This window comes from Mauremys reevesii, linkage group 9, assembly GCF_016161935.1.
Source record: "Mauremys reevesii isolate NIE-2019 linkage group 9, ASM1616193v1, whole genome shotgun sequence".
In the NCBI taxonomy this organism is placed as follows: Eukaryota; Metazoa; Chordata; order Testudines; family Geoemydidae; genus Mauremys; species Mauremys reevesii.
In genome coordinates, this window is record NC_052631.1 from 64,526,734 (window position 1) to 64,549,308 (window position 22,575).

The window sequence follows — 22,575 nt, forward strand, 5'->3', positions numbered from 1 at the left end:
TCACTTCCTGAGTGTGTGTTAACACTGAGCAAAAGCCAAGTGCGTTCCCACCAAAACCTGGCACTGATGCGTGCTGCAGAATGCCAGCTGGAGGCAGAGAGACCAGCATCCTTTGGTTAAAAAAACAACAAAACAAACAGGATTTGTATTTTTGCTTCCAAGCAAGGAAGCGTTTTGGAAAGATAGTTATAAATAAATGGTTTAACACTCCCTGCCAGCTGACATCAGGGAACAGAGAATGCTCTTTTCTATTGGAGGCTGAGATTAGGACATGTCCTTCCAGTTAACACTAGATTGTTTATCAATTTACCTTTCTAAAGGAATCCCAGATAAGGCCTGTGCTTAACACTAGCTTATAGATTATTAGCAGTCATGGTTATTATGGTAGTGCTTAAGGAACAGCCAAGATTGGGTCACCATTGTGCTAGGCACTGAGCAAGCACAGAGGAGTAGAGAGACTTGCTTTAAAGAGCTTACACTCTAAACCAACAAGGCAGATACAAGAACTACTAGCGCTGGGCAGAGAAGGGAAATTTTATCTCACGGAGGAATTTGATATTGGGTCATTTGATTTTGTTCTGATTAGGAATGAAACCCCAACATTTCAAAATTCTCCATGAAAGAAATTTTAAAAACCCACTATCTTGTTTCAGGTACATCTCAATGTTTTGTGTTGACTTTGACCTCTTTTAGTCCATATTATATTATAATATATCTAAGCAACAATTTAAAAAAATCAAAAGGAAAGGAAAATTTGAAATATTTTATTTGGAAAATGTCAAAACAGAACATTTTGACATTGTTAGAACATTTCCCCCCTCATTTTCTGTTAAATGAAATTTTGGCAACATTGACAGAATTTCATGAAGTGCTTCAGTTTTGACAGAACCGCATGCTCTGATGGAAAATGGTTCTGTCAAAGCTTTTCTGACCATCTCTAAATATAACATGCAAGCAGAGCTATCAATGTGATGGTGGCAGACAATATGCAAGTGCCATGATTTTTTGGAGGATGGGAGTTTAGTTAGGGAGGGATTAGCCAACAGAAAAACAAGGGAAGAGGGAGGGGGACAGAGCTAGTGAGAAGAGGGCAGGGAAGAAGGTCTGAGGTGGAGTGAGTCTGCAGTGAAAAGACTGTGTGATGGAGTGGGAGGGGACTGAAGCAAACAAGGGCAGAGAAAGTCAAACTGTACGAATTATCATCAGTGTCCAGCAGTCCCTGCTTTAGCTGCTTCTGCAACTGTTGTGCAGGCATCAGTCTCTGGCTGGCTCCCCACTGCAGTTTCCAAGACCACATGGCTGAGGATAGGGGAGACAGTAGTGATGGATCCTTGAGAATGCTCCTCTTCTAAAGGAATGATTAAGGATTCAAGGAATGATGTCACAGTGCAGAGGGTCCATGGTATATTTCTACGGGCAGACACAACCATGCATGTCTTGTGCAGACCAGGAGGGGTTTCTTGGTCCAAGCCAGTTAGACTGGTGAGAGATCCAGCACCTTTATGAACCTCACTTGAGATCTCCAGTGCCCCAAGTGGAGCTGACACCTTAATAATCTAACACTCATGGCATTATCCCACAGAGGGAGCAAGGCCCAGAGAGAGAGGGGTCCTGTTAAAGGAACATTACGGAGCAAATGACTTTACTGGGGATCGACCTGCTGAAGGGATAAACCTATTCAAGGGGCAGAGCTGTGAAAAGCATGAAGCTGCTCTAGAAATTGACTTTTTGCAGAGAGAGCCATGCTTATGGGATAAGATTGTTAAAGGGACAGAGCAGTTTAACATATCATGCTGCTAAATGCAGGGACACCTTAAAAGGATAAACCTGCTTAAGAGACAACACTGTTAAAGAGACAGGTGTCCTCAAGAAATAATGCTGTTAAAGAGAAAGAGCTGTTAAAGGAAAATGTTTCTTAAAGGTATATGCCTACCTAAGGGCTAGCACAGTTAGCACTGTTTAAGGAAGCAGCACGTTATAGTAGGCCATTACTTTGTGTGTTGGCATGAGCTGTTGAATTGGTTTATGCTGTTCTGATTTTGGGTACTTGACAGGTAAAGGATTTCTCATGCTAGCTCAGAGCAGATCAATGGATGGTGCAGCCACAAGCCAGAAGCACCTGGATGGGGTGCTCCCCCCTTTGGTCCCATCTCTCATGTGACTCTGAGGTGTCACCTGCCCCTAGATCAAATGCCCTCCCATCTCTCTCTCTCTCTCTCTCTCTCTCTCTCTCTTAATCTACAGTTTTCAGGGTCTTTTGTGGTTTCCAGCAAGGGGGGAGGACTGAGCATTCATGAAAACTTAAACACTTTATTAATGCCAAAGTAAAACCAATCCTCTCCTTGTGTCAAGCTAAACTGCTCCTGAAGGCGGTTTGGCAAGAGGCCATGGCTCTGTATGATATTGATGGCTTCAAGGCAGAAATATTTAGTATTTGACCTTGTTATTGTTCAGGCAGCCAAGTGCTTGGGGGTGGAGGGGAGTTGTGGCTCACAAGCTCGGCGTATTTAAAAGTAAAAACACTTCCTCTCTAGAGCAGGGGAAATGTCCATTTTTATTAAATTCTTTCTTTCTCTGCTACATCTGCATAAAAACAGGGCCAGGAGAGATCCGAGTCCCTCTCAGATCCTCCCCAAATCGCCTGGGGGCAGCAGGAAGCATGGGGATGAGAGAGAACGCATCCGATCTGTATTCGGGGCTCGGTAATGGATTGTTGCCTGGTACCAAGGACATTGCCAGAGGGGCCGCCAAGCACCTGTCAGGAAAATGTACCAACGCAGGGCACAACTTTTACTGATGCTGCCCATTCATTACTGACAGAGGCAGTAGGATGTTGTCAGGAAGGCAGCATGACTTTCAAATGCCCAGCTCACTGAATGCAATTATTCCCTCAAAAATGCAGTTAGCCAAATTGTTCGCAGAGCTGGACTATCCGGTAATGCCAGCTAGCCATTCAGAACATGCTTGGGTGGCCACACAAAGCCACAAACCCTTCTCTGGTTGGCATCTATGCCCGAGGGAGAACAGAAATCTTGTTTAATTGCTTCTCTTCATGAGTCCATTCCAGCTAACTACAGCAATCCTGTTCCAATTCCTCTCTTCTTGGAGGGTGGGGGGATTGTCCCCAGGCCCTGTTCCAGCGAGACACAGAAATTCACTTGTGTTTCTTCTCTTCCTGGGGCCTGACGGCAGGGTCTGTTGCAGCTGGGCACAGGAAGTCATTTATGTTCTCCTCCCCGTGGCTTTGCACAGTGTCCATGCCAGGTGGGCACAAACAACACACAAACAAAAACAAAGTTAGCTCCATGAACTAATCAAGCTTTCTCCTGGAGGCTAGGAAGGCAGAAAGAGAGAGAGATTGTGATTGCTAAATACTTGGGAGTTTTTCAGACCCTGCAGTGGCTGGCGACATACAAGCACCTAGTATAGACAGATAGGCGCAATATTTTAAGCGATATTTAGAGCAGACCTTGGAAATATTGCATGTGACCAGAAAGGGACACATATATAGGCCTTGCTCTATAGCCACATGCACACAGAAAGCAAGGTAACATGATAGCACAGTATGGTGTCAGTGGTGTCAAGATTTGTTTGGGCTAACCAGCATGACTCAAGAGTGATGAGCAAGACAGGCAAAGCAGCCCATACCACCAGGTATTCTCTCTAGAGACCATGAGTGTGCATGTGTAACACTGCATCCGACGAAGTGGGTATTCACCCACGAAAGCTCATGCTCCAAAACATCTGTTAGTCTATAAGGTGCCACAGGACTCTTTGCTGCTTTTACTGACAGACCCAGTCATCCGCAGGTAGGATTGAACCGGGGACCTCTGGAGCTTAGTGCATGAGCCTCTACCACATCAGCTAAAAGCCAACCAGCTATTGGGCAGACTCATTTTATCTCTCTCTTTGAGTGGTCTCAGTGCCACTAAATGGGACAGAACACCATACCCAGGAGGTGTGTGGATTACATACTTCCCCTAGTTGAGGAAGCATGTCCTGAGCTTCAGAGACTTCCCAGCTGGAATCCTGTATGAGCCCCTACTTGTAACGCCGACAGACCCCAGTTGTTGGTGGGCGGGATCAAACCTGGGATCTTTGGAGCTTAGTGTATGAGCCTCCACCACATGAGCTAAAAGCCAACTGGCTGTAGAACAGACTCATTTTATCTCTCTCTTTAAGTGGTCTCAGTGCCACTAGCTGGGACAGAGCACCACACCCAGGAGGTGTGTAGATTACACATGCACTTGGTCCACTCCTGGCCCCTTTACTGTAGGAGTCAACCCCAGTCTGCAGGCCCAGCTGCTTTCAGTTCTATTATTGTTTTTGAAATCTGCCCTGCTCCATGTTTACCTTATTTCCTGTCCCTTTCTGCCTCTCAAGCGTCTATTCTCTATCTTTTCAGCTTCTTCTTTTCCTCATTTCCTACTTGTTCCTTCTCTTGCTCTCCACTTCCATTCAGTCCCTCCGCTACTCTCTTCCCACTCATTCATTCATTCTCTTCCTCACCCACACCCAGTCATCTCCACCCACCCAGCCACACACCCAGTAGGCCAGTCACCCAGCCTCACATTCAGTCACCCAGGCTTCTCTGTCTCCCTGGAGACAAAGTGGTCTTGCAGCCTGACTGCTGAGGGAAGCATGGGAGGGGGCCTGGAGACCTGAGGAGAAGATGCTTCTACAGTGGGGTGGGACAGAGTGCCCCAAGCTGCTCCAGCAGACAGTGCCAGGAGCAAATCAAGCTTCCAGCACCATCAAAAAGCTGGGGTGCAAGCAGTTCCTGGCTGTGGCCAAAATGGGGTGCTGCTATGCAAAAGTTCAGTACAGCCAGCACCCTGCAGCCATAGGTGAAAGCACACTAGTCCTTTCACCAGACAGCTGCTGGCCAAGTGGGCTGATGCCTATTTGTCTGGTTCTCCAAACTGAACCTGCATACTAATTATAACTGGGGCCATTGCAGGTTAAGCATTTGGGGTCTGGCTCTTCTGGGGCAAGACTATTATATAGTATAAGCCAAAGACAGGTTGTGGTGATACCCACCTGAATGTATAAGATGGACATCACATAACTGTTCCAGTGTACGTTAACAACAGTGGATCCTCTTGCAGTGGTGGCCTGGTTTAACTCCCTCACTTCTTTTCTCTGGCTGCTCTGGCCACACTCCAGCTGCATTGTCAGCTGCCACAGTCTCTCATGTTCTATCACAGGACAGCAGAACGTTTTATACTACAACTAGTTATTGAGGGGAATCACTGTATGATATATTTAGAAAGCCAAGAACATCACCAGTCACAAACAAATCAGGTTCAGTGCTGTCTTCAGACACATGTGCAATGTCCTTTGAAGTCAATAGTAATGGTGCATGTCCTGGTATAGAAAGTCTAAACCCTTAAATAAGGGCTGGATCCTGCACTGGTGCTGATGTTTCATCACCAGAAATACCATGAAAGCCAATATTGGTGAAGTGGGACTTTCACACAAACCTAAGGGAAGAGATGTTCTCTGTCAAACAACTTTTTAAGTACCATTTAGCACTCATTACCTACCAATGTGAAGAAACTTTTGTACCTGGCTCTAAGGATCCCTTCTACCTAGTAGAGTGAGCTAGCACAATGCTCGATCCAATATGCATTGACATCACCAGAAATACTCCTACTGACTTATTGGATACAGCCTTTACTCAATGCTGTTTAAAGGGACAGTCAACTTGAAAACCCCAATTCTGTCTGAATATTGGCTTATTTTGTACATTTGGCCCTTTGTCCCAAATCCTTCAAGCTATTTAGGCACCAAACTCCCTTTGATTTCAATAGGAGTTAGGTGCCTAAATACTGTAGGATCTGTGACTTTCTGCATTCCCCTCTATAATCAGCCAGTTTTCCCCGTTGCTTTTCATGCAGCAACAAGAAAGCAGGCAGGGGACATTAAAAATAACAACAATTTGGTTGTAACAACCCCAAACCTGGGAGTAGGATCATGGAAGAGGGGTAGTTTTCATCACATTTCTTTTAATGGACTAGATTTCAAGTTGAAGGTGTCCCTTTAATTAAACAGATGAGGTAGTATTTTCAAATCGTCCTATTGTCCTGTCATGTGACAACAAATCATTTAGACTCTCGCTGCCCATTGGCCCTTTGAGCACCATAAACCAATATCTGACTTCAAGATGGCAGCACCAGCCATTTCTTTAGCTGCAGCATTGGTGTCTGATCACAGATGTTAGTAATGTTTCATGAGCAAAATGCCAAGGCAGTCCATCGCAATGAAAAACACTCTGCAACTAAACACCAGAGACAGCCTCGTTCTGCTGCCTCAAGTTGAATCTGCTCCCATGTTGCCTCTTCTGTTTCCCATCTTGTAAGACTGTCTTTACTCAACTATGGGAAAGAACTTAGCGAGCAGCAGTTTAATGCATGACAATCCTCTTATTACTCCTAAGAGCGCAGCTGTAAATAATTAACGACTCGAGAAATAGAGATTTTTTTTAAAAAAAATTGTTGACTTTATTTTCTTTCTTGACTGGCTATTAACGACCTTCTTAAAGGATTTCTTATGGAAACTGTGATCTCTCTCTCTCTCTCTCTCAGTCTCTGAGATGTGTGTTTCGAATGCTTTTTGGTGCAATGTTTAATGCTGTTTGTATTTCTGAAGTGTAATTTTCAACCTTTCCTGGAAACCTAATTCGCCCGGTTTTAATTGGTGGGGCTCAGAGTCCTGCGATTTTTTGCAGCTTTTAGCTTTTTTGATAAGTTAAAGCAAGGAAAAATGTTAAGCAAGTAAATAAAACACAACAAACTTCTGAAGAGAAATTTGAAACAGAAACTGGATGACGGAGACCAGTGATCTGAGTGGATGAGGAAGATTCTTCCAACCCAAGTATTAATCTCCTGCTATACTACACCAGATGGGACTGTACAGTCTCTTCACTGAATTAGATCATCTGCCATCCGCTCTACATACTCTCTCAAACTCCAACTGAAACAAATAAATAAAAATTCATATTTTAACAAATTCTGAGCACTTATTTTCTTCAAGCAGAATGTGCTGAGTTCCAAAGGGGAGTTGATGTGTTAGGGAGTGGTGAGTAGGGAGGTGGTGCTCAAAGCCTGGATGATGCATCCACCGTATGCAAGAAGTTGTCCCATTGACAGAGCGTAGTAAATATATTACCCATTTAAAAAGAAACATTCCATAGAAAATAAAATATCTTGAAACCACTGCAGGATTTTTTTAACAGGCACCATAGTGTTATGATGTAAAAATCACAGATATGACTACAGTAAATGCCTTCGTTCAACTACAAGCTACGTACTCGATGCAGAAATCCCCGGCTGAAATTCAGTGGGCCATGCTATGCAAAGGTCACACTAGATATTCATAATGGTCCTTTCTGACTCAAAAAATGTATAAAATCCAACCTATTTCTTGCTAGGCAGCGCCGGAACAGAAGAAAGAGGGGGCAGAATTATATTGCACCAAACCCAGCACTGCATAGAAGATTGACTACACTGGAGAATATTAGCTGGCACGATAGCTGGGAACATGCTATTGACTGCTTTACAAGCTAAATGTGATGATATCTTTAGTCTGCATAAAACACATTTTTTTAGCGTAGCAACCTATAAATCTTTAATAACAAAGCATTATTTCTATCGGACTAAATTCTTTAGGGCATGTATAACATTATTATGGTTAAAATATTTAAGTCTTTAGCTAGATAGATTAGGTTAGATGAAATCACCCACCCCAGAGAGTCTGGCCCTCACAACATGTACTTTTCCCTCAGCATGCAGCTAGTGATAAATGGCACATGGGTTTTTACTAAGAAAATACTGTTTTCAGTAAGTGAAAGATTGCAGTAAAACACAGCATGGAAATGACAATAATGCGGGCAATTGTTCTCAAAAACATTTTGTTTTAGGGTGGGAGAGGAGCCAATATTTTTTAGGAAAAAAATTAGTGTGCAAAATCATTTTAACCAGCTCTACTATAGAGGGTCTGTGGAGAGAGGAGCGAAACACCATTCTCCCTCCCTGGATTTCCTTGCATGCCATCTGGATGCTGCACCGGGTGCTTGCTGGCGGGACAATATCTCCAAACATATTGCAACCTTGAATGAAAAGTTATGGTTTGAATTTGCAGTATTCAGCTCAGTCCACCCTCTTGCTCCAAGATTCAGATGACATAGGAGAATAAGGGACGGTCAGGCTCACAGCTGCTGTGGCAGATGGATGGTGAACATGGCCTTTGGACTTGGGGGCTCATATGTTTATTCCTGAAGAAAGAGTGTGAAAGAAAGAAAGAAAGAAAGAAAGATTAGGCTGCTGGAACCTGAAGTCCTTACGCGTTTGTTACTCAGCTTTTATTTAGCCAAAACTCCACAGGGTTGGGCTAAGTGTGGGAAGATCTTTCTAATTCTGAAGGCAAAAATACACTGATGAAAAGAAGTTCGCTATAGTGTTGCTTATTTATTTGAATTTGGGGAATAAGGAATAAAGAGGGACAGATGATATTGTCCAAAGAAGTGAAGTACTAATGAAAGTAAATAGAGCCAGGAGAATTCAGCAGGAAAAGGCATAGCAGGAGAGAGTGTTAATTGCACTGGTAGAGCAGGTGCTTAGATACAGGCTTATTAGAAACAACAGATAATGTTATTACTTATTTGTATTATAGGAATGACAAGAGACTCCAGTCAAAACTGAGGCCTGTAATAGGATACATTAGTCCTTTAAGGCCAGAGAACAAATCAGGAATTCCGGAGCAGATGAGTACCTACTGAATGGCAGGGACAGATGCTAGAGACAGGAAGTGGTTCCAGGATAATAGTTAGTGTCTGAGGATAAACCCCAGGCTACTGCTTCTTTAAGGGTTCAGGATAAGGAGCCTTGTAGTGTAGAGTAGGAGATGGCTCCCATCGCTCCCAGCCAATCAGGACAAGCTCTGGAAAAGAGGGCAGCCTATAAATCTGCCTCTTCCCTCATAGGAGAGAGCCATTAGCAGGAGAAGGACTGCTTGCTTGCAGACTTCCCCCTGCCCAGGGGAGAAAGGACTGAGATGGTTTAACTTGATCCCTAAGTGGTGAAGGAAGGCTGGAAGACTGTGCCCTACCAGAGATGCCTGGGAGGAAAGTACTTTTGTTATGTAGGTTTTGTTTGGTGTTCCGTTTGCTTCACAAGCCTTTGCTGCCAGTCTGGGTGGAACCAGGTGAGGGCAATTTAAAGGGGCCTGCTGGGAGAAGCCAGCTGAAGGGCTACAGCCTACAACAAGACCCCATTGTGTAGTGAGCTGACTTAGCGCCAAAGAGTTTACAGTCCAGCTACACAAGCCAGACAAAGGGTAGGAGAAAGGAACACATAGAGAGATGTGGGAAGAACCTTAAATTTGAATGGCGGGTATGTTGGCCTGATGTATTAATTGAAATGGCAGAGGGAGTAGCAGAAAAGGAACTGGATGCAATGAATGTTATGAGAAGATCCTGAAGTATTGGCGATTTGAGACTAGTCGTGTTGGCAGAGCTAAGCGGAAAAGCTAGCCTGGCACATTTTGGAAGGTGCTGAGCAACTCTAAGGAGGTATAGAGCATTGCCTGCACTATGCTTGATTCTAATCAGTATCAGCCTCTTTGCTTTCACAAGTACCAAAAAATGCACTCAGCTCATCACAGATAGTAGCCACAAGAATGTACTAGGCTCTGGGATATTGTTTGCTAGAATGTAAAAGAAGATTGCATCTGGACTGATCAGTACTGCACTCTCAATGCTCCCATCGGGACCAGCATTTCCAATCACAGACTCTATGAATTGTCAATTGTGTTCAAAAATAAGACCCTGATTATAATCAGCATTGCTGAGCCTGCTGTGGCTGATAGCCATGTTGCAAAAGTGACCTGGTGTGTGTCACTGACTGGGCAGGTAAGTCAACCTCTCTGTTTCCATCGCTGCTTAAAGAGATGGACTGCTTTTAAAGGAACGTGGCAGCTGGGTTTTTTTCTTTTAATTTGCTAGTGTGTCTCATGAAGCCCACTTAAATTAATTGTTATGGGACTTATTTTTTATTAATTCTTCATAATTTCATGGATGGCAGGTTGTAGTCTTTATTGAAACCCAGTTGGGGAATTTCATGCCTTTGAACAAGAAACAAATATTGTTCATTTAAACTGGAGGTGTCAACAAATCTTAGATGACCCTCCCCCCTTCCCATCCCACCCCCTCATTTTCACACTTAGCTAAAATTAAGGAAGTAAATTCCACCCTTGTAAATCCTGAGAAGAATAGGAAGCAGGGCAGATTCTCCTCCTACAAAGCATAGTTTCTCTAGACTGCCCCTGGTTCTCAATAGGCTGGCTTCTCAGCTATGATTAGTCCCCTTGACACCACTCAGGCAGTGTGATATGGCCTGACTGTAAGCAGAAATGGTTCCCTAAGAAACACTCTCTGCAGAGAACCTACCTTCTAAGTGTAGAATAGGCAGAAGGACCTACTCCCAGGCCCCAGGTTAGGGAGTGGATCATGGGTATGCCAAATATGTTGCTGGATTACACTGCACTATGGCTATTCTCTGCTTTCCAGGGCTCATAGGAAACTCACACTGGAGCTTAGTTAGATCACTACATGGCCCTAGGATATGGGGAATGCAAAGACTTAAAGCCACCTTTATTTTCTACACACACACCCTGGTATCTACCACAAGAACAGGAATGGAGTAAGCAAGACTCAGCCTCAGTGTCTGCCCAGTTTAGTACAGAACTAGCTGTGGGAGTTAAAGGCAGCATAGACCACTCTCCTGCCAGTGTGATCCAGGTCAATCCAGGTCTGTTTTGGTCATGCCCAGAATTATTTTCTCATCGGATGGTATGTGATGGCCCATGCCTGACACAAGCAGCTATCTCAGTCCCTCTCTTAGCAGTTTCTACACAGGAAAGGAGTGTGTGGGCTGCAGGGTCCTGAAGGGAGTTTGAGTGCGGGAGGAGACTCCAGGCTGGAGCAGGGGGTTATGGTGCGGGATTCCAGTGGCGCTTACCATGGCTCAGAGAAAGCTGCCACCAAGTCCCTGCAGCCCCTAGGCCAGGAAGACTCCACACGCTGTCCTCCACCTGCAAGTGCCCCCCCCCGCAGCTCCCATTGGTCGTGGTTCCCAGCCAATGGGAGCTGCGGAGCTGGCACTCAGGGCAGGAGCAGTGTGCAGAGCCACCCTGGCTGCCCATGCGCCTAGGGGTCTCAGGCCATGCCAGTCACTTCCGGGAGCTGCACAGAGCTAGGGCAGGCAGGGAGAGTGCCTTAGCTGTGGGCCCCCGCTGTGCCATCAACTGGACTTTTAACTGCCCATTTGGCGGTGCCGATCAGAGCCACCAGGGTCTCTTTTTGACCAGGTGTTCTGGTCAAAAAACGGATGCCTGGCAACCCTACTGCTGAGGAATAAGTGGATCCGTGAACAAACCCCTTTTATCATGACTAGAATTCTAACAACCAGATGAAGCTGTTTATGTATTAATGTTTGGGGATAGGTAGTAAAGGAGCACTATATAGATCATTATAAGTGTCATTGTGACATCTCTCTAATCACATGTAGCATTATGAATTCACTGCCAGAGTTGGTCACTGCTAGAAGCAGATACTGGCCTTGATGGGCCAATCATCTGAACCGGTATCACAAACCCTCTGTTCCTATCACTGGTCTGATCTGAAAGCTGGTACTGCATTAAGCATATTGCAATTGGCAACAGCCTGGTACTCTTTTGGTTAAGGGGAAGACCATCCTTTTGGTATAAGCTCCTGGCTTTGCAAAAGGTTCCTCAGTGCCCTCCTCTCCACAACAGCTTCCCACTACTCCTGTGCAAACCTCAGATAGTTTGCATCAGGTCCAAGAGTTTGAAACAAAATTTCACCAGGGAGCCCAAGTTCTAAGGCTTTAAGCTCAGCTGTTGCTGCCAGGGCTTCCAGCTCTATGGCAAGGATCCTGGAAGTCCTTGGGTCCTTGATGCTGGGACAGTCTGGATGGCTGGGCCATCCTGGAGCTGTGGTCCCTGGAAGACCCTAGACCACTAGAGCCCTGATAATGAGGCAGTCTGCCAGGCAGATTGCCATGGAGCTGGGTGGATGAATTGGCAGATAGGTTTCAAAATCCGTCCATCTTTCATCAGATCTAATTTGGCAAATTCCTGCAAAACATTTTGAATGTGATGAATCGGCATTTTCCAGTGTCCAACCAGCTCTGCCATTCACTGAAGATACACCAGAGTTCATTATCTGAGGATCTGGCCCATCCTGTATGTTTGATCTGTCTGTGCAGGGACTATGTCATGATGTGGGTTGCAATACAGAACATCTGCCCTAATGCTCTTTGATCCAACACAGAATCCACAAAGAGCAGAGCTGTAAAGTGAGATTCTGAGACATGCCAAAAAAACTGCTACCAGATCATGTTGGGAGTCATGTTTACAAACTTTGGATCCATTAACCTGAGAACAATTGCATGCTTAATTTGGACTCAGATTGTGCACACAAATTGGGTAAGTGGACTAATTTTTGCCTGCAATTGTATTAATTAGGTGAGCCCAAATTTGATCAAAGTCAGACCTATTCTATTTTATACATATGAAGAAGTTTAGAGTTTATTTTTTATTTAATGGCCTTTTATATATTTTTATAGGTTAGCGATTGTTGTTTTATGACATTTTACTTCCTTTGCTAATTTTAGAGCATAATTGTTGGCCTGCATCACTGGGCTTTTTGTAGTTCTGTTGTCTATGGAGATGGTTTGCGCAATTTGGTTGAAGTACAGCTAATAGTGACATCATTTGAAAACAAATAATTAATTCGACCAGTTGGAGAGTGGGCTTTGTTGTCATGGTAACCTTCTTGGTATTGAGGCTCACACAAAGAGGACAGGTAAGTGTTTTGAAATTGCCTTCACTTGACATATTTCAGCATGGTTTCAAAGTCTAAGGACAATTTCAGCAAATGAAATTTCAAATGTCCCACTGAAATACTTTATACACTAAATTGCTTTCTTGCCTGAAGGAGATGGAATGAAATTTGGATGGAGAGAGTGCTTTTCATAGTCAAGGTATCCTAAAACACTTACAAGGCAAACTGAGCTAAACACACACACTGCCTTTTAGATTAGAATTGGGTTTCCCAACTGGGGATATTGGTCATTCCACCAGCATTATCCCCTGTCACACCAAAGAGAATTTCTGTCAGCTTGGTAGCAAGTTGACCAAAAAGCTTTCTCTCCCCCTACCCTCAAAGTTTCAATTAATGAATCATAAAATAGCAAGGAGAAAAGGCATTTTTAAAAAGGCCAATCAACATTCAGCAAGTCAACTGAAGGGCCTAAGAACTGTACTTGCATGTGAATGTGCATTTTTCTCATTGGCTTCAGCATATCAAGGGTAGTAGGACCTGATGGTATCACAGTCACCATCTGTGATTCCATTCAAATGTTGCCTTCAAAACACACCAGACCGTGCACAGATTGGGATCTAGACCCACATTTTTGCACCTTGGGCCCATCTTTATTGCTGTGGACTTTTAAGGCTAGACACCTAAATCCAAATTCAGGCAGCGAAGTGGCCTGATGCTGAACATACACAGCTCCTGTGAGAATCTGGACTAGGTGTCATCCGGTCCAGAAAGAGGAATATATGGCCTTTCTGAACTGGAGTCTGACTTGGAATCATAGGGACAGGTCCATGCCTTGTGGATTCACAAGTGAGCATTCCCCACCCTAAAATGAAAAATCGCTGGGGTGCAGAACTGAGATTCCCAGTTTGGATGCAAAAAACAGATGAAACTCTACAGTTTCAATTACTTTTCAGTTTGAACCCAGACCCCAAAATGAAATTCAGCCCCAGCCCCAAGAGAAAGTTCCCACAGACTCCTGCAGAATGAAATGCAGAGTTCCACACAATCCCAAGAATCAGATGCTGCAAAGACTTTAGTCAATGGGACTAAATAAGTCAATGGGAGGCAGTGTTGCCTTGTGGATTGAGAACTGAACTAGAACACAGAGCCGGGTGACCTTGGGCAAGTGATTTCAGTTTTCTGTGCCTCAGTTTGGCGATCTGTAAAATGAGGATGATACTGAACTCCTTTGTAAAGTGCTTTGAGGTCTAAGAACATAACATAAGAACAGCCATACTGGGTCAGACCAAAGGTCCATCTAGGCCAGTATCCTGTCTTCCAACAGTGGCCAATGCCAGATGATCCAGAAGGAATGAACAGAACAGGTAACCATCAAGTGATCCATTCCCTGTCACTCATTCCCAGCTTCTGGCAAACAGAGGCTAGGGACACCATCCCTGCCCATCCTGGCTAATGGGCATGGATGAACCTATCCTCCATGAATGTATCTAGTTCTTTTTTGAACCCTGTTATAGTCTTGGCCTTCACAACATCCTCTGGCAAAGAGTTCCACAGGTTGATTTACGGATGTAAAGTGCTATATAAGAGCTAGATATGATTATTATTCATTGTGCATAAAGTTAAGCATACATTTAAGTCTTTGTAGGAGCAAGATCTAGTGCTCAACCTTTTGGGCTGATGCCTTCCTAAAATATCCTGGCTCTTCCTTTAGCCTCATTTTGGGGACTAGTTTTTGGAAACACCATAGTCAAAGAGGCGCTTATCACTTTCTCACATAAAGGAAACTTTATTTTCTTAAAGGCACTTATAAAAGGAAGCCTATTTCAGTTCAGCTGCAACTAGCATTGGGGTGGGGAATAACAAAGGGAAACCCAGCTGAGCCAGTAAAAATAAACCGACCAGGTGGTGATTTATCGAACCCTGTAATCAGACAGCACTGTGAAACTGGGGCACCCAGCAGAGAGCAATTAGTGCGGCGCCTGAGGAAATGTAGCCTTGGGATACTAAAAAAAAAGACATGGGGAATGAATGGCAATGCAGCCTACTTGCCTCGTGTTTGAAGCAGGACAGGGAGAGATGGAATTCCAGTTGTACACTATTCTACCCATTCTATTTAGCATGTAAATAGAAGCTTAGAAAAGAGATGACTAAGGAGGGATATGATGGAGATCTATAAAATCATGACTGGTGTGGAGAGAGTGATTAAGGAAGTGTTATTTATCCCTTCGTATAACACAAGAACCAGGAGTCACCCAATAAAATTAACAGTCAGCAGGTTTAAAATAAACATAATGAAGTACTTCTTCACACAATGCACAGTCAACCTGTGGAACTCATTGCCAGGGGATGTTGTGAAGTATAATGGGGTTCAATCAAGAATTGGATAAGTTCATGGAAGATATGGCCACCAGTGGCTATTAGCTGCCAGAAGCTGAGACTAGACAACAGGGGATGGATCACTCAATAAATTGCCCTGTTCTGTTCATTCCCTTTGGGCACCTGGCTTTGAGCACTGTGGGAAGACAGGATACTGGGCTAGACGGACCATTGGTCTGACCCAGTGTGCCCATTCATGTTCTGAAGCTTTCAGCCAAGATTTATCCCAACTGGGTGCCTAAAGTTTAATTCTTACATCCATAGTTAGGGGTCTATATCAACTGTTTTATCTTCAAAACTGCTGAGCATACAGCACCTCCCTGAAGTCAATGGGAGTTGCTGGGTACTAAACACCTTTGAAAACCAAGCCACTTGGTAAGATGCCTTCAGGTGGCATTTGCAAAACTGCTCAGCCTTGGCCTAACTGCCATGGCAGTTGGCATGGCTTTCATGGAAGACAGCTGCAGCAGCCATTTAAGTGGGAGCAGAGTTAGACCAACACTGGGCATTTTGGAAAATCCCACTTGACACGTGGGTTTAAGAGTCTAATTTTAGGCACCACGGTTTGAAAAGCTTTAGCCTTGTGTTTTACCAGGGGGATATCTTCAGAAACATCCATGGGATTTAGGAGTGCAAATTCCAGTGACTTTCAGTGGGACTGGTGCACCTAAATCCCTGGAAAGGAGGGAGGAGAGACTTTCTCACAAGTCAGGGGTTCTGCTGCAGCTCTTTGCGCTAACACCGCCAGGTTGCTGCTCTAGTTCCCTTTTATTTTACAATTTTCTGAGGTAAATTTTCAATATTATGTAAATGAGAGTCCAGTGGTGAGGACTGGAGGCAGGAATAGACAGGTGCTGTGCAAGATTCCTCTGTGTAGCTCTGAAAATGAACCTCAACCTTGACCCCCAGCCTCCCTGCTATTCTGGTACTGGCCACTAATGAACCTGCTTCCACCTCAGATAATGAATTCCCATCCACATTAGCAATACCTCAGCTATCCTGATCCTAGCTCCCCATGCCCTGTTTTGGAGTGGGGGAGGGGAAGAGACCCTCCATCTTGATCTGAAGCTCTTACTGTTCCACTCCTAGTATTCTTCTGACCAGAGACAGGCAGTTATGCCAGACAAAGTAGTAGTTTTACTGATGTAGGTAAGTATTTCTCCAGAGCACTGAACTTGTTTTACTAGCGATCAAGACAGACCGTCAGGGACAAGACATGAGTGTAGAAGCTCTCACTGTGCCTCAAGCACACCATTAAAGCTACACATTGCTCCATGGATATACACACATTTTTACGCACAGCAGAATTAAATACAAAGAACTTCCCAACAATCTGTCTAATGCAAGGTGCGGATTGTGAAATCAAGGACTTTAAATGTCAGTATATGTTGACACCTCCCTCTACCCCCCACTGTTAGCTTATCTACATGGCATCTGGCTCATATTGTCTACTTTTGGTTTTCCTTGTAAATGCTATAGCTGGTCAAAAGGTTAAAAAGCAAAAAACCAAAAACCCTGATTCATGAATATTTTACAAATAAAAGCACATAAATCTCAATGTAACCCACAGCATTCTGGGGTGTAAATATGGGAAGGAACCATGGAAGGATATGAAATTCTTGTTATTATTTTAGGAGGCTCGATGTACTTGCAATCTTGCCAAAGCCAGGCAGGATGACTCTCGCAACAAATTTTTTCATGGCCCCAGAGTGTGGCCACCAACTCTTGCTGGTGGCTGCACTGACACGTTGCCTATAATTATTTATTTTTCCTAAAGTTAATAAAGCAATATGCACATATATACATCTAAATAATTGTAATTTATTTATGTAAAGTTTGGGAGGATGGGGAGTTGGCAGACTCAGTAATAAAAATCATGCACAGTTATCTCTATTCTTCACTGGACCTAACAGAATAGAAACACAAATTAGGTGTTTTGCACGTTCTTGTCTTTTTTATGATTGTTTCTTTTGCTTTTTTGGTAAAAATGGTTGTAAAACAATTCTGAAGTAAATTAAAAAATGCTTTGACATAATAGAAGTCCAAATAATAATGAAAAAGATATCTGAGTGACTTGGGTCTGGGGCGGGGAAGGGAGGGGATGCACAGCTGCAGTTGGCCCGGGGCTCCTCCAGACAAGGGCCGGGGGGCGCTCTGGGCTTTGTCCAGCCTGGAGCTCCTCTGGCCGTGGTGTGGGGGAAGCGCTTGGGAGGGCTTGTGGCTTCAGGCGCAGGGGGTCTTGGGGCTCCAGCTTCTGGAGGGGGAGCATGGGCAGAAGGGGTGGAGTCAGGGGCTAGCCTCCCCAAAGGGGGGCTCCATCTGCTGCCCATGTGCCCTCCACTCACCTCCTGACCCCCCGCCCACCTCCTGTGTCCCTCCTCACTCCCCCACCCTCCACTTGCCTCCTCACTCCCCTGCCACAGACACCTCCCTGCCCACCTCGCCACTCCCCCGCTCGCAGCCAGACCCCTCTGCCCGCCTCGTCACCTTTCTGCAGGCTCACCACTCCCCTTCTTACTCTGCCACCAGGACCCCCCGGCCCCCGCACTCGCCTCACCGCTTGCCTCCTCACCAACACCCACCCATCTGCTGCTCGCCTCCTCACTCCCCCGCTCGCAGCCAGACCCCCATCAGCCCTCCTCACCCGCCAGCTGGCGCTCTGGTCTCCTCCTCACCCCCCCCCCCCCTTCCGGTGCTTGCCTCACCACTCACCTCTTCACACACACCCCGGCTCACCTCCTCACTCCCCGCAGCCAGCTCCCCTTGCCCGCTCACCTCCTCACCCTGCTGCTGGCTCCTTGCTCTTCTGCCAGGGCCTCCCCCTGCCCACTGCTTGCCTTGCCGCTCTCCTTCTCACCCCTTCCTCGCCACCTCACCTTGCTCCTGAAGCATTATGTGTCCCACCTGCGTCTCCAGAGAGGTGGCACATGCAGGAGCAAGGGGGATGAACGGGAGGGGCTGATGCTTCCCCCCTCCCCCGCACTGCCCAGAGAAACCCCATGGTGGCCACATGTGAAACGGTGGGCTAGTGTCACCCAGAAACTGGGTATGGTGGCTATAAGGCATGTGCATTAGCTGCTTGCAGCTACTCAGGTGATTTCCATTGTGGGCAGGCAGTCTGGCAGGACATACTCAGAGTCACCCACTAAGGGAGGAACCAATGGGAACTCAAGGGGAGGAGTTTATAAAGAAGAGGAGTGGGGGATAGAATGGAGAAGGAGGACTCAGGGCTCAGTAGTGAAGCAGCACAGGAACCAGGAGGGTTTGCTGTAAAGATTGTATTCTAGGGACCGTGCCAGCGTATTGCATTTAGACTGCAGGCTCTCTCACCTCACTGGAGAAAAAGATTGCTAGAATTGCCGCAGGCTGTGCAAATGCAGGCTGACATTGCAGAGACTCAATGGGAGTTAGAATGAGGCTGTGGGACTGTCACTTGTTTCCCAGATATTGAGGAGTTGGTGTGCCCTACAGAGGGATTGGACACCATTTCACAATGTCTCAGAAGCTCAAATCTCCCAGAGAAGAGACCAAAGAAAGTATATTTGTGCATGCATAATTATATTTCTCATTTGAACTATGAGAATAACAAGTAGTAAAAAACCCTGAAATTGATGTCTTCATATGGGAAGGATTAGCAAGGGAAGCTACCTTATTGAGGTCAGAACATGTAGGGATAAAGTGAGAGAGGCCAAAAGCCATGTGGAGTTGGACCTTGCAAAGGGAGTTAAAACCAATAGTAAAAGGTTCTATAGCCATATAAATAAAAAGAAAACAAAGAAAGAAGTGGGATCACTAAACACAGAGGACGGAGTGGAGGTTAAGGATAATCTAGGCATGGCCCAATATCTAAACAATACTTTGCCTCAGTCTTTAATGAGGCTAATGAGGAGCATAAAGATAATGGTAGGATGACAAATGAGAAGGAGGATATGGAGGTAGATATCACCACATCTGAGGTTGAAGCCAAACTCGAACAGCTTAATGGGACTAAATCGGAGGGCCCAGATAATCTTCATCCAAGAATATTAAAGGAACTGGCACATGAAATTGCAAGCCCATTAGCAAGAATTTTTAATGAATCAGTAAAGTCAGGGGTTGTACCATATGACTGGAGAATTGCTAACATAGTTCCTATTGTTAAGAAAGAGGAAAAAAAGTGATCCAAGTAACTATAGGCCTCTTAGTTTGATATCTGTAGTATGCAAGGTCTTGGAAAAAATTTTGAAGGAGAAAGTAGTTAAAGACATTGAGGTCAATGGTAATTGGGACAAAATACAACATGATTTTACAAAAGGTAGATCGTGCCAAACCAACCTGATCTCCTTCTTTGAGAAGGTAACAGAGTTTTTTAGACAAAGGAAACACAGTGGATCTAATTTACCTCGATTTCAGTAAGGCATTTGATATGGTTCCACATGGGGAATTATTAGCTAAATTGGAAAAGATGGGGATCAACATGAAAACTGAAAGGTGGATAAGGAACTGGTTAAAGGGGAGACTACAATGGGTCATACAGAAAGGTGAACTGTCAGGCTGGAAGGAAGTTACTAGTGGAGTTCCTCAGGGATCGGTTTTGGGACCAATCTTATGAGGCGCCGGAAGTGGTAGTGTTGTCCCAGGTCACTGGGTGGGGGGGCTGAGAGGTTTTTTTTGTGTGTGTTATTGAAACGGAACCCCTGGATACTGAACCCGGCCCTTGTTGCTGCCAACTCAGAGGGGCAGAAGGGTTACATAATCTTTTTATTACTGACCTTGGCACAAAAAGTGGGAATGTGTTAATAAAGTTTGCAGATGACACAAAGCTGGGAGGTATTGCCAATACAGAGAAGGACTAGGATATCATAAAGGAAGATCTGGATGACCTTGTAAACTGGAGCAATAGTAATAGGATTAAATTTAATAGTGAAAAGTGCAAGGTCATGCATTTAGGGATTAATAACAAGAATTTTGGTTATAAAATGGGGACACATCAGTTGGAAGTAACAGAGGAGGAGAAGGATCTCGGAGTATTGGTTGATCACAGGATGACTATGAGCCACCAATGCGATATGGCTGTTAAAAATGCTAATGCGGTCTTGGGATGCATCAGGCGAGGTACTTCTAGTAAAGATAAGGAGGTGTTAGTACCTTTATACAAGGCACTGGTGAGACCTCATCTGGGATACTATGTGCAATTCTGGTCTCCCATGTTTAAGAAGGATGAATTCAAACTGGAACAGGTACAGAGAAGGGCTACTAGGATGAGCTGAGGAATGGAAAACCTGTCTTATGAAAGGAGACTCAAAGAGCTTGGCTTGTTTAGCCTAACCAAAAGAAGACTGAAGGGAGATATGATTGCTCTTTATAAATATATCAGAGGGATAAATATCAGGGAGGGAGAGGAATTATTTAAGCTTAGTACCAATGTGGACACAAGAACAAATGGATATAAACTGGACACTAGGAAGTTTAGACTTGAAATTAGATGAAGGTTTCTAGCCATTAGAGGAGTGAAGTTCTGGAACAACCTTCCAAGGGGAGTAGTGGGGGCAAAAGACATATCTGGCTTCAAGACTAAGCTTGATAAGTTTATTGAGGGGATGGTATGATGGGATAGCCTAATTTTGGCAATGAATTGATCTTTGAGCAGGTAAGTATGCCCAGTGGTCTGGGATGGGATGCCAAATGGGGTGGGATCTGAGTTACTACAGAGAATTCTTTCCTGGGTGTCTGGCTGGTGAGTCTTGCCCACATGCTCAGGGTTTAACTGATTGCCATATTTGAGGTTGGGAAGGAATTTTCCTCCAGGGCAGATTGGCAGAGACCCGGGAGGTTTTTTGCCTTCCTCTGCAGCATGGGGCATGGGTCACTTGCTGTAGGATTCTCTGCACCATGAGGTCTTTAAACCACAATTTGAGGACTTCAATAACTTCAATAACATAGGTTAGGGGTTTGTTACAGGAGTGGGTGGGTGATGATCATACTAGATGATCATAATGGTCCTTTCTGACCTTAAAGTCTTTGAGTCTATGAGAAGAGTCAATTGATAATATTCACAGTTGTTTCAATGGTTATAAGTAAACTGCTATATATAGATGTTTTCCTTGTAGATATTTGTGTCATTCTCCTATTAGAGATTTAATTCTGTATCATATATACACCGTATCTTGTGATGGAATCTAGGAGCTCAACCTATTTAGCTTAACACAGAGAAGATGAAGGGGTGACTTGATCACAATCTAGACGTACCTACATGAGGAATTAATATTTGATAATGGGCTCTTCAATCTAGCAGGCATAGATATAACAAGATCCAATAGCTGGAAGTTGAAGCTAGACAAATTCAGACTGGAAGTAATGAGTAAAGTTTTAACACTGATGATAATGAACCAATAACGATTTACCAAGGGTTATGATGGATTTTCTAGCACTGGCAATTTTTAAATCAAGATTGGCTCTTTTTCTGAAAGAGCTTCTCATTCAAACACATTAATATGACATGTACTAGACAGGTGGTCAGATTTTACAATCACATTGTTCCCTTCTGGCTTTGTAATCTATTAATCTATATATCAAAGTCATGAGACGACTAAACCACAGTAAACTGAGGTACAGGAAAAGGAAAGATACCCTGTACCTGCCATTACCGTATTGCCTTCCCCAAACTGTCACATAAGCACAAATACATGTTAGTCTGAAACTTACTACTACATTAATGTCTCAGCCATTATTCACCTGTTTAAAATCACTTGTCACCCAGGCAGGGCATGGAAAGGATAACTTGTGATTGGTCAGCTAAATCACACTGCATGGATAGTGACTTGCAAACAGTTCAGGAACAGCAAATATGCAAAACTATTTGGCAAAGAGTTGAAAATAGCACGGACAGTTGTAGGAATCAGAATAGTTAATGAGCAAGTTGCTAACCAAAGAGGCCTTGAGAATGAAGTCTGAGCCACTCTGTTAAATATAAGTTTTCATGTTGTTGTTTTTTTTCTATAAAATATATTAGATGTGCAACAGGCCAAATTCATGTGGCAGGAGCAAATTTAGCCTATGAGGGTTCGTCTTTACTGCAGCATTAACCCAGGTGATTGGCATTTGAATCGGCCTAACCAGGCTCTGAGCAGCCAGACTGCAAAACTTGCTCTGGATCTGGAGGTGAAATTTCCACCTTGAGTAAACATGTGTGCGCTAGCTCTGATGAATGAGACCCACAGATGAGAACACTGCCCAGGTAGCTAGTCTCATTATGGGGTGTGAGTGTGTGTGTTGCCTTGCCCAGTAACATTGGCTATTCCTGGAGGCAGGATGGCCCATTTCTTTTTATTGAGCATTGCAAACTCTAGGCTGCA